The 19,631-nt window shown below is 36.4% G+C and overlaps 1 non-coding gene across 1 annotated transcript; it reads left to right on the top strand.

Moving 5' to 3' along the window:
* The first annotated feature begins 16,561 nt into the window (after positions 1 to 16,561).
* LOC128284552 (small nucleolar RNA R71) lies at positions 16,562 to 16,668 on the top strand. The gene has a single exon (XR_008274976.1). It is a non-coding gene; the product is annotated as a small nucleolar RNA R71 (small nucleolar RNA).
* Positions 16,669 to 19,631: the final 2,963 nt, after the last annotated feature.

The following is a 19,631-nucleotide window of genomic DNA, read 5'->3' as shown; positions in this document are numbered from 1 at the left end:
GAAACTCAAGCACAAAAATAAACAGGTCATTGTCTATTTTCGTAAGAGCATTTCTCATTGAGTCATCCTATATTTTTTAATATCTCCAGTAAGCTTGTTGCTGCCACTGCATAAGTTGCATGATGTTTATCAATTTTGACAGCTCATCTCAAAGATCTGGACAAGGCGACTGAGCCCTGAACATTGAAGTTGCGACGTCAGGTTCGGTTACTGGTTCCATTGGTTCTGCCTTATCAGGGATTTCAACAGACTACCTTCGTTCAATCTTTATGGGACGTTCTTCTTCTTCTTCAGGATCCTCGCTCTCTTCAACTCATTGATGTAAAATAGAGTCTCCAAGTATTCGGTAGAGGTCCCAATTTGTGATTATGCCTTGGCTATAACCTGTCTTCTTTACGTTTGCAAGAATTTTAGCTTTCAAGCACAAAATTTTTATCGTAAAGGGAAAGTAAGCTAGTCCAGTACGTCTAGCGGCATAATTTCGCATTTCTCTCAAGATGATTTTTCCCACATCAATGGTCTTTCCAGATAAAATCATACATTCACTAGTGGTATCAAATATTCTCCACGACAAGTGTGAATTCCTTGCTTTGAGACAGTCCACTTAGAACTTGAAACTGCAATTTCCTCGAGAATTTCTTACAGATTTTTAGCCTAGATATTACTCATCAAGGAAGAATATTCGTCGTCTTCGAAATAAAGTAATTCAAAGAATTCATTAATAGCATTTGCGGTTATTGATACCTTGATTCCGCGAATAGAAACATCCGTCAATTCGCTAGAGGTCAAATTCACGTAAAATTCACGAACTAACTCCTCATCTGCACTAGGTCTTTTCTGTAACAACCTATTTTTGGGTCAAATCAGAACAGTGGTTTTGGGACCATAAATCCAAAGTAGAAATGTTTATTTTATTATCTCTTTAAGGTTTACAGCATGATAGAACGATTGTGTGAAAATTTCATTAATAAATTTTATCAATTGAGTACTCAATTTGACTAGAAGGACTAAATTGCAATAGGTGCAAAATTTGAGTTCTATAGGCTAAAGGTAGTAAATTGTTATGAAATTCTAAATTAGAGGTCCTTAAATGGTAATTAGACCATTATACTTTAGTATGGACAAAAATGGACATGTTTAGGGAAAATTTTCAAAGTTTAAGTGAATGACATTTTGGTAATATAGTAAATAAAGACAAAATTAACTAATAAAAGATGTCATCTTCTTCAATTTAGTCCATCATAGCCGAAAATTAGAAGATGAGACATAGCTAGGTTTGGCCAAGCTTTCAAGCTCGACTGTAAGTCCGTTCTTGTTCCGTTTTTTGTGATTTTTATATTTTTAAGATTAGTGTAACTTGATTTAGTTATTTCAAGGACTAATTTAAAACAAAATCAAAGTCTAAAATTTTACCCATTTTGAATATGCTTTTATTTTGATATTTGATGGTAGAAAATGTATGTTCGTTGTTAGTTAAACAACGTTTGTAAAGTAATTTTTGATAAAACGTTAAATAGGCTATAAAATGTGTAGAAAACTTTGAATAAATGAAAAATGTGGGTTGTTATGAGTACAAATCATATTTGGCTAAGCTTGGGTTGTGATAAAACTGAAAGAAATTCATTTTACGAGCCTAAGGACTAAAATGTAAAATATTGAAAAGTTAAGGGTAAAAATGTAATATTTTCCACAATTTGGTTTTAGGGTGAATTGAATAATGTGATAATTAAATAAGTTAAATTTGGTATTATAGATCAAGAAAAACGAAGTTTGGGTCAAGATCGGAGGAAAAATAAAGTAATTGACGAATAGCTCCCTTTGGCCGTTTTTGTAACCGAGGTAAGTTCGTATGACAAATAAGCTTTATTATGATTGTATTTAAATGCTTTAATATTTTGTGAATTATGTAAATGAAATTACGATAACGTTCAACGACATTTTCGTAAGCGAGGAATCCCAATCGAACCTTAGGAATAGATTAGGATACAAGTGATATGTCACTAGTATTTTATGTTATGTGATTCCAGGTGCTAGTCCTATACGTCCTACCGGTGGCTGAGTATACCGACATATGTTGCGAATACTTGACAACTTGTTTGAGCAGCACCGTGTAGCTACATCTCGACTGACAGCTTGTGTGAGCAGGCCCGATGATAGCTCGAGAGCGAGCACATATGTGTTATGATATAAAGGTAGCATTGGCTACATATGTGACACCTTATGTGCATGTTTTCCCTGATTATCCAACATTATTATTTCGAGTGGTTCATTGGGTATGTCTATGATGAGAATAAATGTGAAGCTATTACGAAATTGATCGTGTGATTCGTAACAAGTAATAAATATTTATAATGAAGATCAAACTTAGACTAACTATTATCACGACGAAAAGGCAAGCGCACCTATCGAACAATAGTATAGTAATGGCAAGACCGGGATATCGTACCCAAGGGAACCAAAAGTACTAGTAATAACTATCTTTTTATTATTTAACTTAGAAATAAAGAGGGGTTGTTTATTAAACTAATTAACTAAACTAATTAACTAATTAAACTAAAGTAAAGAGAAAAGTTGGAAAAAGACTTGAAGAAATTTAATTTTGTAATAGCCCAAAATTGGGTTTAGTTGGAACAGAGGTTTTGGGACCACAAAATTCGAGATAGAAATAATTATTTTATGATTATTTTGAGGTCTATGATATGATTGCATGATTGTGTGAAAATTTCGTGAAGAAATTCTATGAATAAAATGCTTAATTTGAAGTTAGGGACTAAATTGAATAAGTTGCAAAACTTGCATTCTAGAAGTTTCTAGTATGAAATTGCTTTGAAATATTAATTAGGAGGTCTTAAATAGCAATTTGACCAATTTCTAAGTTATGGACAAAAATTGGACATGGATGGAATTTTTGAAAGTTTAGTAAGGAAGGGCATTTTGGTCATTTGGTAATTAAAAGAAATGAAAAGGGAAAATAAAGCCAAAATTGACTCATCTTTTTCATGGAGGCCGAAATTAGCATGGGGGAAGCCATGGCTAGGGTTTTCAAGCTTTCCAAGCTCAATAGTAAGTCCGTTCTAACCCCGTTTTTCAAGTTCTTTACATTTTTGGAATCCCGGTAATTTGATTAAGCTTATTCTAGCAATAATTTAAGCTAGGGTTCATATTTGGAAAAATACCCATAGGTGAAATGTGTTTATTTTGATGTTTTATGATATAATATGAGGTTTTAAATTATGTTAGACAACTTGTGCTACTCGGTTTTGAGTGAAAACGAGTAAAAAGGCTTAATTGGTAAAAATACCTAATAGTCATAAGTATATGTTAGAGTGAGAATTTGATGTTGCCATAGAAGGGAAAAGTGATCAGCATGCCATAAAAAATAAGAATAAGGGATGAAATTTAATTCCCGAGCCTAGGGGCAAAAGTGTAAATATGCAAAAGTTTAGGGGCAAAATTGTAATTTTTCCAAAGTTTGAGTTAAGGACTGTTTTGAATAGTAAATTAATTAAATAAGTAAAATATGATGTTTTAGATCCCGAAAAACAAGATTTGAACCTAGAATGAGAGAAAAATTGAAAATTGGAAAAGTAGGTAAAATGGCCGTTTTAGTATCGAGGTAAGTTCATATGTATAATAAGCATTAATTTATGCATGTTTCAATGTAAAATTGATATATTTACTATAATTGCCGAGGTGTTGAAAGTATGTAAGTTGGTGTGATAATAATCTGACAATAATCTTGTAATTTATATTTGAAAGTTAAATTTAGTGAATTAATTGAATTATGTTAAATTAAATGTTTATGGTGCCCAGTTTATGAATTGATTTAAAAATATGTATATGGTACATGAAGTGCATTGAATTATCATACATAAATGTGATTTCTATGATTATGGATATTATGGGAAATTGTAAGTTCATATGATTTTTAATAAGGCAATGTGTAATTTAATGTTATTGCATTGATATTAAATGAGATGTAAGTTTATATGTAAGTAACACATGAATTTTACTTTTATTATGATATTTTATAATAATATTGGAAATATGCTTATTGATAATTACTTGATTGGTGAAATTGTTGGAAAAGAGAGAGAAATCCCAGTTGAACCTTTGGAAAGATTGGATGATACAGATGGTATGTAGCTAGGTCACATGTAAGGTGCTGAGTGCACATCATGTGTACAAGAGAGCTACAAGACATTATGATGTAGCTAGGTCACATGGGTGATACTATGTGTACACCATGTAGACAAGAGAGCTACGGGATATATGTAGCTAGGTCGCATGCGTGGTTCCAAGTGAAGGACACCATGTAGACAAGAGAGCTACGAGATAAACTGGCTAGGTCACATGGGTGGTACTAAGTGTTCACCATGTGTACAAGAGAGCCGAACTATATGATGGGTGGAGCTATGTACTGAAACCACCAAGTATCGAGGATTGATCCGAAGTGTTCAACGGGAGACTCTCTATGTATTGCTTTGTGAGTTTTGTGATGAATAAGTGCAGGAACTTGGTTATGTGAATGATGTGTACATTAAGTGAACGGGATGTGGTAAGGTTATAAACAAGTAAGTTATACGTGAGGATGATTTTATGGTGACCTTGTGATCATCGGCCTATACTTGTGATGTATGAAATGTGATGAAAATGATTTGTGATATGTATGTTAAAATGAGGTTAATACAAAGAAAGTGTGAAAGAGTGAATTAGCAACAAAACTATTTTGGACAGTAGCAGTAATGTGACTTTGAAAAATCACCAAAAATAGTATAAATTGAATCAGAGACTGAATGAGATATCAAATTAAATATTAATGAGTCTATTTTCATATAAAAGAAACATAGAAAGAAAAGAAGTTCTATATTTTGAGATATTTATGTTTTTGTGAGACTGGTTCAGAATGATTACGTGATCCCCTGTTCTGACTTTGGAAAATCACAAAAATTTTGAGAACAATAATTAGAGGCTCAAAAATATATTTTTAAAATCCTTAATGAGTATATTTTCAATATAAATCAACAATAACACTATCCGAGTTCATCTTTGTGAGATAATTAATTTTTAGTGAAGAGAGGTCATAACTGTCGAGAAAGTGAAATAGGGAAAATTTAATGAATAAACTGTACTAATTGGCTAAACTAAAAATTATGAAAATTTTATTATGGAAAGATATGTGAGTCTAGTTTTAGGGGAAATTTACAGATCTTAATTTTGAGCTCTGTAGCTCGAATTATAAATAAGTAAGTGACTATAACTCTGTGGACAGTTTGATGTGAGCATTTATTAGTAAATTGTGAAATCGTACTTACAAGAATGCTATATACATTACAGATGTGGAATAGAGAGGAGGAGGAGGAAAATAAATATATGTGGAATACATGGAAACTATGGTATATGAAATATTGATATAATGAAATAAATGATGTGTTTATAAGAAAACAGAAAGAGAATGATATGTATCATGACATGTATATATATATATATATATATATATATATATATGACTAGTCTCAATGTAATGCTTGTTGGGTATGGAGTTGAATTGAAATGTTTCAGGCAAACATGTTATTCTGCGCATATGAGTTGTGGTATTTTATAAAGATACGATCTAGCTTTAAATATGAATGCTTGATGATTAAGCTGAAGATATTTGGTAAGATGATAATCTTAGTATAAATGTAGAAGTGTGTAAGAGATTAAGGTTGACAAAAGCTTGGAAAATAGCCTAGGTATATTCTATACAGGCAGAGACATGACCATGTGTCTCAGTCGTGTATGGAACACAACTTTGGTACACGGGCGTGTGGAGCCTTAAAGCATGAAATTTCCAAGATTTTTGTAAGTTTAGTCCCAAACCCTTTTTAAAGTATGTTTTGGGCTCCGTAGACTCAAAGAAGGGACTATGTGTAAGTGAATGAATGTTTTGAAAAATGAATGAAATTTTATGGCCTGTATTTTAGTTTAATGTTTGTATGTTTGTCCAGTAATGCCTCGTACCTTATCCCGGCCTCGGGTACGGGTAAGGGGTGTTACAAATTTGATAAAGACGACACCCAAGGAGGAATCCACCTAGATTTCACTTGTTATCTGACTCTGAACCAAACGATTTATTCACTTGACTTGATCCGTGATACTCCCTAACCTATGTTATTATCTCTTTCGAGACTAATAACGTCTAACCCTCAGTTGAATTAATCGAAATTTCTTTTTTAATTAAAACCCCTACGGAAGCAGTAAATCGATCTATGGACTCCCATATTAGGTTTCACCCTAATCCAGAAAAATTTTGTAACCTATTTCTAGGCGTTCGATCAACTCTACTTAATTACACCAAATCTACTCTTAGACAGGGACTTTTGCTCCTCTGCATAAGCACATCAAATCATGAATTAATACCCGGAATATTAACTCAAGCATTAAGACACATAATTAAGAACAAATCAAGTATTTATCATACAGTTCAAATAATAATAACAAGATCCATCATAAGTTTCAACCCCCTTAGGTATCTAAGGGGTTTAGTTCATAATAAGATAAGAGTACATCTCAAAAGTATGAAAATAACAAAACATAAAGAAAATTCTAAAACTCCTGAAGGAATTTTGAGAGAGATCTTCAGTCTTGGAGTAGCTCCAGCTTTTGGGATGGATCGTCTGGCTTCCTTCAAGTAATTCCTGGCGTGTGGTTCTGTATTCCAGAAAAGTTTTGGAAGAGGGCTCTATTCTAAGTCATACTTAGGGTGTTTATATAGGCTTTGGGTTGGCTTTCTTCTTCCCTAAGTATCCTTTTCCGTGTAAAATACAACTCTTTGAAAAAAGGGTCACGCCTGTGTGCCACGACCGTGTGACGTGATTACCAGGACGTGTTTGATCCATTAATTTGCACACGGCCATGTGGGTTATTGGCCAGGCCGTGTGAATCATGAAATCCCTTGGCCGACACCCTTGAAAGACACGGGCGTGTGAGAAGCCCGTGTGGAAAGGCTTAGGCCGTGTCATCTTCTCAATTTGGTCCGTTTTATTCCTTTTTGGCTCTTTTTTGGCTCCTTTTGACTCTTGGTGCTCCCTGAGTAAAAAACATGAAATAACCGGATTAAGAGCACGAAAATCCACAAATCTAGTGATAAACATCCATAAATATGCTAAGTATTTGGGGTAAAAATATGTATAATTTGGCGTTTATCAAATACCCTCACACTTAAGCATTTGCTTGTCCTCAAGCAAAACTCTCATTTACTGCTAGAATTCCTTCCTTTCAATCACACAATCATTAATGATAATGTTACAAACTATTCCACGGTAAATCATACAGTGAGAATTCAACTATAGGTGTAACATCCTGAATTTGGGGCCTAGAAGAGTTGGGTTTTGAGTCTGGGATTCGAATAGAAGAAAACTGAATAATTAGGAAGTTTTAAATATTATCGTTTAGAAAAAAATTATTTTATTAAATTACCACTAGAAAATTTTCTTGTATTTATTATTACGGATATTTTAAATTTTTATGAAATTTTAATTAGTATTATTATTATTAGAAAAATATTACTGTATGTATATTTGAAAATTTTATGAAAATTATTAATATTTATTGTATTATTGATATTTGAAATTTTATTATTAGATATATTTATAAAATTATTATTATTATCGGAAAGGAAAAAAATATTAGTTGTAATGCCTTGATTTTCGGGATTTTTTTGGGTTTTGTGATTTTTAGTAAATCTTGAAATTTTCATGTTCTAAATATTGGAAATATGTTTAAATGTGTTAGTAGACCTTTAGAAGGCCCAAGACTAAGCTAAACACGGTAAAATATCAAGGTGGGATTTTTAAGTGAATAGGAGATTTGGTTAAGTGGGCTTTTAAGAAGAACTGCGTAAGTTATGACACAAATAAGGCCTTGGTAAAGTGGCAAGGTGACGCCACTAAGTTTCTAAAAAGTGGCGCTGGGAAGGAATTGGAGGTCCAGGTTCAAGTTGTAAGGTAGGCATATTGTTTTTCTTTTAATTTTTAGGCAAGTACTAGGCATGTGATCACACAAGTAAATTTCGACAAGGGCCTTAGAGATGGGCGATTGCTCTAATTTAATATTAGGGTTAGGTTCTTTTCTTTTCTATCTTGGAGAATTAGGGTTAGCCACCTGAAAGCTTTCTTTCATCTTTTTTGAATTCTCACAAAAGCCGAAAACACAAGTCTATTTCTCATTGTGCCGAATTTTCTTCTTCTCTTTTCCTCCATGTTTTCTCTTCCTTTATGCTTCTCCTTCTAGCCGAAACCTTCTGACCATCTTATTCACCTTCTTTGTCGATCCCATCTTCCATTAAACCTTCATCACCAATCGCCATTAAAAGGCCGAAATCCTGAAAACTCACTACTTGTGCCGATTTCTCCAAAGCCAAATCCTTCAGTATTTTTGTTCCTTGTGATCAACATTCATCTTCTCTAAACCCTTAATATCTGTCGGCAACGTTACTCCAAGGTTATAGCCTCAAACCATCATCTTCTTCATCACCTAAAAAGCCGAAATACCATAGATTTAGGGACTTATAGCCGAAACTTCAGATCTTCTAGATTCGAGTTCTACCATCATTTAGAGGATAAATCTACATCAGATCTGCGTAGAAATCAAAGAGGAACAAGTGGTAAGTGCTCATCACTTCAGATCTAGTATTATTTTACAACTTCGAAAAAGCCGAAATCCCTAAAATCTAGGGAGGCTGTCGATTTGGGCATATGGCCTTAAGGGATTGTAACTGATGTTTTCTTTCGGTGACTAGAGTCTTCTTAAGCATTGAATTAAAGGCGTGGTTCATTGGAGCAATCAGATTCGGAGCTAGCTATCGATTTTGGCAAAAAGGTAAGGTTTTGAAGGCTTTTTAGGGATATGGTTCGATCATGGATAAGTAAGTTTTGGGGTTTAGTGATTATGGTTTGTAAATAAGAACTGTGCTAATAAATTGTAGGACATCGAAGGGATCTCGAAGCGATTAAATGTCGCAAATCGTGTGTACCGAACACCCTTTCTTAGTTCAATTAAGAAAGTTTAAATGCCAAATTCGGCATTTCATGATCATGTGAGTATGCGAATGCTCTCAAGGCATAGAGTAATTGTTAGATCTGGCACCGCAAGGTGGTAAGCAAGTTCGTGTGACGTTTTAGCATATTTCGGAAAAAGAGGCTCGATGGGCCAAAACTGGGCCCAATGGGCTTACGGACCAATATGGGTAAGAGATGGGCAAATTAGCCTGTTAGGTAGATGGTGGAATCAAATTGCATAAATTTGTTAAAAATTACTGAATTAGCTTGTGTAGTAGCGTAGATCACGAAATTACCCCTAAAGAGCAAAATTACCGAAATTACCCCTAAAGAGTAAAATTACCGAAATACCCCTAGGGTTTTAAATTGGCTGAACTGCATGATTGATTAATGTTGTATTTTACATGATATGTTTTTATTAATATCTGTTGCATGGGATTGGGGTATTAATGGAGGAAGTACTGAAAGTGGTTCATCCACGATCGGAGGCTTTGCCTCAATCGATCGAATTTGAGTGCCGTTCTTTGCAACTGTGTGTGTAGGGTGGGTGGGTTGAGATATTCCCACATGGTGTGTAGGGTTGGTGCAGGCGGTGTAGCGGTTGGTGGGTTGAGTAGTCTCCCGGATGGGCTTGCATTCATTATTACCGTTGTTACTCATGTTCTTGAATCGGGCCTATGGGCCACATGTTATGTAAAAAGGGCTAAGGCCTTGCTATGTGATTCGAAAAGGGCTTCACCCTCATGTATCGTTATATCTGAATAGGGCTTAGGCCCAATGGGCTCGAGCTGATTTGGGCTTTGGATGGGTTTCTGTATACACTGAGTTTTCCCAAACTTACCCCCTTCCTTTTCCATCCTTGCAAGTGAGCCCTAGAATTGGTGGACTTGGAGCTGGGCGGGATTCAGAGTGGCCATGAAGAGTGATTGCCGACTTTAAATAAGTTTAGCGTTTATTTTGGATTATTTTTATTATGCTTAAAGTTGTAATAAGGCCGCTCTTTTTAATTACTTTTATTTTGGGGATTATTAAACTGGCTAGCACTAGGGTTCGTTTTATAAAACTACTTGTTTTTAAAAAGTTCACGATGACGCGCAAAGTTTCGCAAAGTAAATGTTTTCCCAAGAAAATAAATATCTTTAAGCAAACGTTTTGCAACCTTAATCATTTTCTTAAGATGGTCATAATCAAACAGTTTTTCTCAAAATTATACGAGATGTTACAGTGTGGCAATGGCGGTGTGCATGTCTAGGATTGGATTCGAAGGGAGCTTGGTACTTAAGCAGTCCGACGGACTCACCTCCTCTTCTTCCTGGTTTCCTACCTGGTGCACAGCTACCGTTCACTTTAACCTACTTTTAAAAGTGTCTTTTACAACACCAAACTAAATTTTCCAAGCTAAGTAATACGGAATGATTTGAACGCTTCAATGTGGCGCATCAGATCCGGTCATAACGTCTAGGCCGGGTTTGGGGTGTTACAATAGGGGCATTAAAAGCCTCAAACAATATAAATCAAATATTTTGATAATGAAATTATAGGTAATCTCCTTCCTCTAAGTAATTAACTTTAGTCTTAAATATACAAGAGAGGACATCCTCACTAATGATTCACTCAAGTCACTCAAAGTGTTTAAGGTTCAAGATTAAGCACTCGATTGTATAACATGAGAAGATATTACCATAGGCTTGCATGAAAATCAAATCTCCACCACTTGTAAATGATATGATACACAAATCAAAAGGTCTTTGCATGGTTGTACCGGGGTTTAGGCGACGGGTATGGATACAAACTGAAGAGACAAAGGTTAGAATCGAGATAATTTCAATATATTACCCCACTATCAAAAACTTAATTACTGAATCACAAACAAATATCTAGAACTATATTACATGAGCTCATGACAACTTTAGCTTGCTAAGGATTACAATAACAATACTGAGTTTTTTTTTAGAACAAATCAAGTCAATACAATATAGAAATCATACTTCATGATTTAGTAACAAAAAATGGTGAACATAGTGAGGTAACAATATTAAATTTAATCTCGATAAAAAGGTAAATTAAGTAAGTGGATTTCAACAATAATGGGTTAATAGGTTAATGATGAGGGTTAATCAATAAAAAAGGTTAGTAGGCTCAAAGGGGGTTCGCTAAGGGTTTAATTATGTGGAAAGGCTTTTTATGGAGGAAGTGGGTTAAATCTTAAGTGCCTTTATCATCTCTGTATATCAAATCATACGTGTGATCTCGACATGTATAATCGAAGCAAGTTCCAGAATAACAGTTCAATGTTGACACACTCAAACCACAAAAGAAGTGAGCAAGAAAGAAAGCTATATGCTCAAAAGGCTCAGAAATCTCACCAAAAATTTGGGTTTTTGATGTCATTCCTGTATACTTAAGATTTCAAGATAATACCTCAATTTAGGAAAATAGTCTAAAAATTTTAGTTCTCAAAATATCAATTTATCATGCTTTATTCTCTAATGTCTTATAATCAAATGATCATGCATAATTCCCATGATCTAATTCATGACATATCAACAATAATTATGGATCAATCAGAATTCATTCGATCAAGATTATGAGAAAATCACTTAAGCACAAGACCAAATTCAGGGATTTGAGAATAATGTAAAAAGTTAGGTTTCATGTTCATGTTCACCCTCCCACACTTAAGATGTACATTGCCCTCAATGTACAAAGATAGATTATTCAAAATACAGAAAATCATAAGAGGGAAAGAGGTGAAACTCCTTGCTATATGGATGCAGAGCTTGATTTTGAGGCTGGAGTGTTTGGGGAAAGTGGTAGCTGTCACTGTTCTTGGCTAGATGAAGAAATTGGGTCGTTAAACATGGCACTCGTTGGGTATTGTCCCCTATTTGTTTCCTCAGTTCGTAAAATATTCCTAGCAGCTTTGCTTGGAAGTTTGTAGAATCATGAAGAGCTTTATTAAGAGTTGTTGTGGAAGAGAGCGTAGTGGGATTACTTGTTAGAAATACCAGAAAAATGAAGAAAGTAAAATTTACTAATATAGATATGTCTTTCAAAAGAAAATAATAAGATTGAAATGAAAATAAAAAAGAAAAAGAAAAATAGAGATAAAAATAAAAAGATAGGAAGATTCAATGATCCTCGTCAGTGGGGCCCACTGGTGGTGGTGCGCGGGCGGCAATGTGAAAGTGCTGGCACAGCTGCTGCACCATGGTCTGCATGTCATCCATCTGTCTATCACGTCGTCGATCTCGCTCCTGAATCATCTCGAACTGTGTAGTGCAATACTGCTCGAAGTGAGCAAGTCGATCGGAAAGGTGTGCCAATGAAGCAGCCGCATGAACTGGTCATTCCCTAGGTGGCATGGTAGGAGGCTCCTCGTGCTGTGGGGGGACATCATTAGGAATGTCCTCAAGATCCTCCTCCTTAATGGAATGAGTGAGACGGTACTGAGGAGGATAAGTCCCACGTCGGCGCTCAATCATCCTCAAGTGTAACATAGTTGTGATGCCCTGTGGGGACATCTGACCTATCAGTGTAAGCACTGATGACTGGGCCACGGTGTTGAGGAGGCTGAAATGTTTGGCAAGGCGCATCACATAGGGGTCGATAGAGATTACTCCCTTCCTATGCTGCTCGGTCTGATGGCGAATGGCGAAAGCAATGAAATACACCAAGTCAGTTACGTGTGCACTCACCATGCACCATAAATAGTAGGCGTCGTGGGTGTTGATGACATAAGTGCTCTCTCTCCTTCCGGTCAAGGTGTGTGCCAATATGGCATGGAGATATCGTAGGGAAGGACGGAGAGCTAAGGCCTTCGAGCGGCTGGGGTCGTAGGTGGAAAAGAGTGGTGCCAAAGCCTTCCAGCACAAAGGGGAAGAAATATGGATATTGCGTGGTAGTGCATTCATGTCTTCCTCCTCCATAAACTCATCGGTGTAAAGTCCCAGAGTGACTCCAAACTCTGGGACACTCGTCGCGTGAACTAGACCGCCTAATCAGAAGTGAATGGTGCCGGGGTCGTCATTGTTCGTCATCACCACCTATAAATGAAAAGTAGAGCATAATTCTAAAGTTAGCTTTAAATAAGTGGGATCGGTAATAGTGAAGAACTGTTCCCATGGGTCTGTGAACAGGAAGGCACAGATGGCATCAGCTAGCTGGACTTGCTATACGGCAGCCCAGTCGATGCAGTGACCTGTAGTGAGGGGTCGTGCGCGTAGTATCTGATATAGCTCCTCCTTCGAAGCTTGTGAAAACTCAAGGAATGGGTGCCGAACTTCGTCTGTAGCACGTACCAAGGAAGAACCCAGTCCCTTACATCTTTTTGAGGATGGGACCGCGGCCCTCTTGCCTCTCGATGATGACATAATGTACCTGAAAATGTATGAACATTGATATAGTAGTTTCAAGATGTGTTAACATTTACCAATATCAAGCGAGAGGTGAAAACTTTATATGATTATTCAGAAACATATACTGAGATAAAAAATGCATCATTGGTTAAGCAAGAATCCTAGAACTAGTATATGCTATTTAGTAGTTTAAACAATTCAAATATAGAAAATACTAAAGCAAATTCCTAACTTAATTAGAACAAATTAACAATATCTTTGTAAAGCATATAGAATACTAATGTAGGAAAGCAAATTTGAAAAACAAGGTTGAGAAAGTGAACCAAAACTGCTGTAGGGTGGCGCACGGGCGTGGTGATGGCGAGCACGGGCGTGGGGCGTGAGTGTACAGCCGTGTAGAGGAAAAATGGAGGGAAAAGAGAGGGGAAAGTGAGGATTGATGCAGGGGGAGTGGATTTGAGGGTGGTTTGGGGTTGGGGAAGTGAGAATCTGGGGAATGGTGGCCGGAATAGGGATTAGAGAGTAGGGAAGGGTAGATTTCGGGTAGGGTTTTGAAAGGAGAAAGAAGATGAATAGTGTTTTTCTTATATAGGGGACAGTCACATGGCCTAGGGCCCTGCCCGTGTACTCTAAGGGTGAGCCAGTGTTTTTCAAATTTTGCGATTTAGGTCGTGCCCGGTTACTATCCCACGACTGTGTGTCTTGGGCGTGTGTGGCACACGGCCATGTCGCACGGCCGTGCCTAGCTTTGTTCGCTTCTCCCATGTCCGTGTGTTAGGGTACCACGCCCGTGAATTGTTGTCCACAGCTTAAAGGTACAGGCGTGTCTCGCACTCGTCTCGAAGAAACAAAATCGAACCTTGCCCCTAGCACGCCCGTGTTCACCTATGAAGTTTATCCATGGCCATGTCGCATGGCCGTGGGGATTTATCGCATCTCGTGTTTTGGGGAAATCATGTCCTGCTTTCACACGGCCATATAGCATGACCATGTCTCTTCCATTGTTTGGCCACGGCTTTAGGTATGCCCGTGTTCTTGGCCGTGTGTGTTGAAAAACTTTGCAATTCAAAGATAAAGTTAATGATTTAACTTGTTAGAATTTAAAAATAAAGAAATCAAAATATGTTAGTGCTCGGATTGCCTCTTGAGAAGCGCTTATTTATAGTTTAAGCTCGACTTACCTCTCTAGTGAATGGTCAAGGTGGTTCGAGGAGTTTATACTCCTCATTCCTGCTATCAACCTCATCAAAATAGGGTTTTAATCTGGTGTTGTTTACCTTAAAAGTGCCGAACTTTGGGTGATTCACCTCCACCATACCGAATGGAAAAATACTGAGTACCGTAAGAGGGATTTCCTCATTCGATATGGTAGTGACAATGTGGGGATCTACAGCATCTAGTAAGACTTTATCGCCAACCTTAGGTTGATTAGGAGAGGTAACGAGCTTGTTTTGGCATAGTTTCGGTTTATCATGTGTTCTTGGTTTGTGTGCTCACTATTCGTCTAGCTCCTCTATCCGTAGCCTTCGTTCTTCATGATATCCTCTATCATTTCCGGAACATAGCTTGTGAACGTCTTTGAAGCTCAATTTCTGCAAAGTCATATTGTCAGTTTTAGTAGATTGGTGTGGACTATTACCTTCAATGTTTGATGTAATGTCAGAATTACGAGCTTGAAGGGTGATCATTTCGTCTCCCACATGAAGTGTAAGTTCACCTGTGCCAACATCAATAATTGTTTTAGCAGTTGCTAAAAAGGGCCTCCCTAAAATCAAAGGGGTGTTATTATCCTCCTCTATGCCTAGAACAACGAAATCAATGGGGAATATGAACTTATCTACTTTCACGAGTACATCTTCAATAATACCCCTAGGAAATCTTATAGTTTTATCTACCAATTGAATGCTCATCCTAGTCTGTTTAGGTTTCCCAAGACCAAGTTGTTTAAACATTTTGTAAGGCATGACGTTAATACTAGCCCCTAAATCAGCTAGTACATGACTTATATCGAAACTACCAATTAAACAAGGAATTGTAAAACTTCTTGGATCTTTCAATTTGTGGGGTAGCTTATTCTATAGAATAGCTGAGCAGACTACGTTTAGCTCCACATGCGACACTTCGTCCAACTTCCTCTTATTTACTAAAAGTTCTTTTAAAAATTTCATTGCATTTGGCATCTGCGACAAAGCTTCAATAAACGGTAAGTTAATATGTAATTTTTTCAAAAGTTTGAGGAATTTACCAAATTGTTCGTCTGAGAGGTCTTTCCTTGTCGCGTTAGGGTATGGGACACGAGGTTTATATTCAACAATCACTGGTTTGTTTGTATTTTGATCTACCTCGTCTCCCTCTTTGCTTACCACTGTTTCTTGCCTTGGTTTTGTTTCAGGCTCAACGACTCCTTCGTTATTGTGGATATTAATTACGTTGAGTTGTTCCCGTGGGTTGGGTTCAGTGTTACTTGGTAAGCTACCTTGTGGTCATTCGGAGGTTAGTTTGGATAGTTGGCCGATCTGAGTTTCGAGCCCTTGGATCGATGCTTGTTGATTCTTAAGTGATGTCTCAGTATTTTGGAAACGGGTTTTTGACACTAATATGAATTTTGAGAGCATCTCCTCAAGGTTCGGTTTCTTCTCTTGTTGATAAGGTGGCGGTTGAAAACCCTGAGGATTTTGTGGCTTTTGATTTCCTTGGCCACCTTAGGAGAAATTTGGGTGGTTCATCCAACCTGCATTATAAGTATTATTGTATGGGTTATTTTGAGATATGAAGTTATTGTTACCCATATAGTTGACTTGTTCCTCTTCAATTGTGGGATTGAAGGATTGATATTCTGTATGTACACCTCCTCCACTTGAGTCACACCTCATTACTAGATGTACCTGCGTAGAACTAAGAAAATCATCAACCTTTTTATTGAGAAGCTCTACCTGATTTGACAGCATAGTAATTGAGTCGATGTTAAAAACGCCGGCTGTTTTCGTTGGCTTAGTCCTCATGACTTGCCACTGATAGTTATTCAGTGACATTTTTTCAATTAATTTATAAGCCTCTTCAGGTGTTTTGTTGTTGATGGTTCCGCCAGCAGCTGCGTCAACCATTTGTCGAGTCAAGGGATTCAGACCATTGTGGAATGTTTGTACTTACAACCAAAGTGGTAACCCATGGTGAGGGCACCTTCTCAGTAAGTCCTTGTATCTCTCCCCTGCATCGTAAAGTGTTTCTAAATCCATCTGCACAAAAGAATAGATATCATTACATAATTTAGCCATTTTAGCCGGCGGAAAAAATATTTTAGGAAAAATTTCTCGGTCATTTGTTCCCAAGTAGTAATTGACCCTCGTGGTAACGAGTTCAACCACTGTTTAGCTTTGTTCCTCAATGAAAAAGGGAATAACCGAAGAGGAATGGCATCATCAGAGATGCCATTGATTTTGAATGTATCGTGAAATTCCAGGAAATTTTCTAAGTGAGCATTGGGATCTTCATCCTGCAAACCATCAAACTGAACAAACTACTATACCATCTAAATAGTGTTAGGTTTTAATTCAAAAGTATTTGCAGCTACAACAGGTCTAACTATGCTAGATTCAGTTCCTGTTAGAGAAGGTTTAGCATAATCATACATAGTACGTGGAGCAGGATTTTGATTAGCCACAATTGCAGGAGGTAGCTGATTGTCTTGATTTTCAGCCATCTCTTCGGTTGGGGGTTGAGTATCGTCTTTTTGCTCATTCTTCGTGTATCTTAAGCTGCGCCTTATTTTTCTTTGATTTCTACGAACAGTACGATCGATTTCTTCGTCAAAAAGTAATGGTCCCGACGGGTTTCTTCTAGTCATAAACTATAAAAACCTGCCAAGAGAAAGAAAAAGTAAATTAATAAATAATAATAATAAAATTAAATTAAATTAAATTAAATTGCAAGAAAAATAAATGGCTAAAGTAATAAAATTAAGCGTTCCTAATATCATAGTTCCCCGGCAATAGCGCCAAAAACTTGATCGCGTGATTCATAACAAGTAATAAATATTTATAATGAAGATCAAACCTAGACTAACTATTATCACGACGAAAAGGCAAGCGCACCTATTGAACAATAGTATAGTAATGGCAAGACCGGGATATCGTACCCAAGGGAACCAAAAGTACTAGTAATAATTATCTTTTTATTATCTAACCTAGAAATAAATAGGGGTTGTTTATTAAACTAATTAACTAATTAAACTAAAGTAAAGAGAAAAGTTGCAAAAAAAATTTGAAGAAAATTAATTTGATAAAGACGACACCTAAGGAGGAATCCACCTAGATTTCATTCATTATCTGACTCTGAACCAGACGATTTATTCACATGACTTGATCCGTGAGACTCCCTAACCTATATTATTATCTATTTCGAGACTAATAATGTCTAACCCTCAGTTGAATTAATCAAAATTTCTTTCTTAATTAAAACCCCTAGGGAAGCAGTAAATCGATCTATGGACTCCCATATTAGGTTTCACCCTAATCTGGTAAAATCTCGTAACCCTATTTCTAGGCGTTCGATCAACTCCGCTTAATTATGCCAAATCTACTCTTAGACAGGGACTTTTGCTCCTTTACATAAGCACATCAAATTATGAATTAATACCCGAAATATTAACTCAATCATTAAGACACATAATTAAGAACAAATCAAGTATTTATCAAACAGTTCAGATAATAATAAGAAGATCCATCATAGGTTTCAACCCCCTTAGGTATCTAAGGGGTTTAGTTCATAATAAGATAAGAGTACATCTCAAAAGTATGAAAATAACAAAACATAAAGAAAACTCTAAAACCCCTGAAAGAATTCTGAGAAAGATCTTCAGTCTTGGAGTAGCTCCGGCTTTTGGGATAGATCGTCTGACCTCCTTCAAGTAATTCCTGGCATGTGGTTCTGTATTCTAGAAAAGTTCTGGAAGAGGGCTCTATTTTAAGTCTTACTTAGGGTGTTTATATAGGCTTTGGATTGGCTTTCTTCTTCCCTAAGTATCATTTTCTGTGTAAAATACAACTCTTTGAAAAAAGGGACACGCCCGTGTGCCACGGCCATGTGACATGATTACCAGGCCGTGTTCGATCCATTAATTTGCACACGACCGTGTAGGTCAATGGCCAGGCCGTTTGAATCGTGAAAGCCCTTGGCCGAGACCCTTGAAAGACACAGGCGTGTAAGAAGCCCGTGTGGAAAGGCTTAGGTTCATCTGTTTTGTTCCTTTTTGAATTGTTTTTGGCTCCTTTTGACTCTTGGTGCTCCCCTGAGTATAAAACATGAAATAACCGGATTAAGAGCACCAAAATCCACAAATCTAGTGATAAACATCCATAAATATGCTAAGTATTTGGGGTAAAAATATGTATAATTTGGCGTTTATCAGAAATGATACAAGTATGTATGATAAGCTTATGATTATAAAATTTGTGGAATAATGACTTCAAGGTAAGTTATGATGGAAGTAAATTAAAGCCATGAGATTATGAATAACTACATTTATCTTATGTTATTATTTGAATGTTAATGCATGGTAAGGTTTGGTTGTTTCTTACATACGGGCTTACTATGCTATATAGCTTACTCCATTTATTTTTCCATGTTTTATAGTGTCACCAAGCTAACTCGAGTTAGAGATTTGTCAAGGATCATATCACACTATCAATCTATCATTTTGGGTACCGATGATTTTAAACATTTTGAGAATATGGCATGTATAGGGACTTGGTCATTTTGTTATATGTGTCATTATAAATTTGGCCAAATGTATGGGCTTGTAATTGTCAAAGGTTTGATGTGGCTTATGGCCATGTAACTTGGCTCATTTTGGTTGATTTTGTTGTAAGCTTATATATATATACATGCATGTGCAACAATCTCTTGTATGATGTGGTTTATAAATACTTGATAAATGGTTGAATGTGGCTCAATGGATTGTTGTTAAATAGCTGAGGCTGGCTCATTGGTATACTATGAAATTTTATGAAGAATTATGCATGATAAAAGTATGTGTATTGGTAATTGTGGATGTCAGTTTGGTTTGATTTGGTTTGGTAAAATATGATGTTGTAAGTATGTTATGTGTGATAATGAAATGACATGAATTAGCCTTGTTTGTGGATGTATTGGTTGTCCAAGTGTGCTATGAATTATGCCTTGAACTTGTGCAAGTGTAGGTGTAAATGAGGGTGACAAATGGTTTGGTAAATAG

Source organism: Gossypium arboreum, chromosome 11 (assembly GCF_025698485.1).
Source record: "Gossypium arboreum isolate Shixiya-1 chromosome 11, ASM2569848v2, whole genome shotgun sequence".
NCBI classification, from domain to species: domain Eukaryota; kingdom Viridiplantae; phylum Streptophyta; class Magnoliopsida; order Malvales; family Malvaceae; genus Gossypium; species Gossypium arboreum.
This window is presented reverse-complemented; position numbering and strand designations above follow the sequence as displayed.